At 41.8% G+C, this 1,812-nt stretch overlaps 1 pseudogene; it reads left to right on the top strand.

Annotated features, from left to right (window-relative positions):
- The first annotated feature begins 784 nt into the window (after positions 1–784).
- On the top strand, positions 785–1,203 carry LOC103266898 (annotated as a pseudogene).
- The last annotated feature ends 609 nt before the right edge of the window (positions 1,204–1,812 follow it).

Below are 1,812 nucleotides of genomic sequence, written 5' to 3' on the forward strand. Positions count from 1 at the left end.
GGTATGTTTTTTCTTCATTCTTTAGCCTGACTGCTCTGGCTAAGACTCCCTCATGACAAAACAACTAACCTAAGCGGAGACAGGGAAAGAAGAAAAAAGGAAGAAATGGAACAAAGAAAACAAAGAAGGAACAAAACGGCAGATTTGAATCCAACCACATTAAATAAGAGTGGTCAGAATGCCTTAGTTAAAAGAGATGGTAGTACTGGACAAGAAAGCAGAACCTGCCAACATGCTGTCTGCAAGAAACCTATTTAAGTAAAGACACAGACCATCAAAAGCAAAAGATGCAGAAAGATGTACTGTTAAAACAAATTTTAAAAAATCCGAAGTAGCTTAATCAATATGATAAAAAAGGCGTGAGGACAACGAGCAGTACCAGGAACAGACGGAAACAGGACGTGATGACCGGCCCGTCCACCAAGAAAACAGAGGACTCCTCAATGTGTGTGCCTAACAATCCACCTTTGAAATACAGGAAGCAAAACAGACAGCACTGAAAGGAGAAACCTACGGCTCACAATCACAATCATGAGTTTCACACTCCTCTCCAGGATATGAACAACATCATCAACCATCTTGACTTAGCTGACACTTACAAAACACTCCCTGCAAAAAAAGTGGAACATACATTCTTTTCAATTACGAATGGAACATTCGCCAAGATACAACACGTTACAAATCTCAACAAATTAAGATGACTGAAATCATACAAAGTATGCTCTCTAAACACAATGGAGTTCAGCTAGAAATCATAAAAGAGTCTTTCTGAGGAGCCGGCAAGATGGTGGAAGTGGAGCAGAAGAAGAGGACCTTCCACAAGGTCACCTACCACAGTGTGGACCTGGGCCAGCTGCTGGACATGTCTTATGAACAGCTGATGCATGTGGCAGCAGTGGCAGCTGAACTGAGGCCTATGGTGGAAGCAGCACTTGCTGTGTAAGCAGCTGCACAAGGGCAAGAAGAAGGCGTCCCCCAATGGAGAAGCCCGTGGTGGTGAAGATGCATCTGCGTGATGTGATCATCCTGCCCAAGATGGCGGGCAGCGTGGTGGGCCCGTGCAATGGCAAGATCTTCAACCAGGTCGAGATCAAGCCAGAGATAATCGGCCAATACCTAGGCAAGTTCTCCATCACTTACAAGCCTGTGAAGCATGGCCGGCCCGGCATTGGTGCCACCACTCCTCTCATTCCATTCACTCAAGTAGTCCCTGCCAATAAAGACATGTCTGTTCAGTCAAAAAAAAAAAAATCATAAAAGAAAGATAACCGAATAGCCTTCAAGTATTTTGAAATTAAATTCTCACTTATTAATAACTCTTGAATCAAAGAAATCACAAGGGAAGTTCGAAAACATTTTGAATGAAATAAAACATAAGCAGTGCTTAAAGAGAACTACGTCAGGGTAAGGTCTCAAGTAAATGATCCAGGTTTTCACCTTGAGAAACTAAAAGAAATAAAAGAGGAAATTAAACCCAAAGTAAAATAATAATAATAATAAAGCGCAGAAGGCAATTAAACTGATATCATAGAAACACTAGAGAAAGACCATAAAATCACATGCTGGTTCTTTGAAGAGAGCAGTAAGAGTGATGAAACTAATTTAATCAGACTAATCTGGAAAATAAAAGAAAATACAAAGAAATAATATCAAAAATAGAAACATCACTTTGGATTACAATAAATCAACAATTAGCTGGGCACGATAGCGCGCATCTGTAGTTCCAGCTACTTGGAAGGCTGAGGCAGAAGGATCGCCAGAGCCGAGCGGTTTGAGGCTGCTGTGGCCGAGAGCAGGAACTGCACTCCAGTC

This window comes from Carlito syrichta, unplaced genomic scaffold, assembly GCF_000164805.1.
Source record: "Carlito syrichta isolate Samal-C Ts95f unplaced genomic scaffold, Tarsius_syrichta-2.0.1 Scaffold307623, whole genome shotgun sequence".
Classification (NCBI taxonomy): Eukaryota; Metazoa; Chordata; class Mammalia; order Primates; family Tarsiidae; genus Carlito; species Carlito syrichta.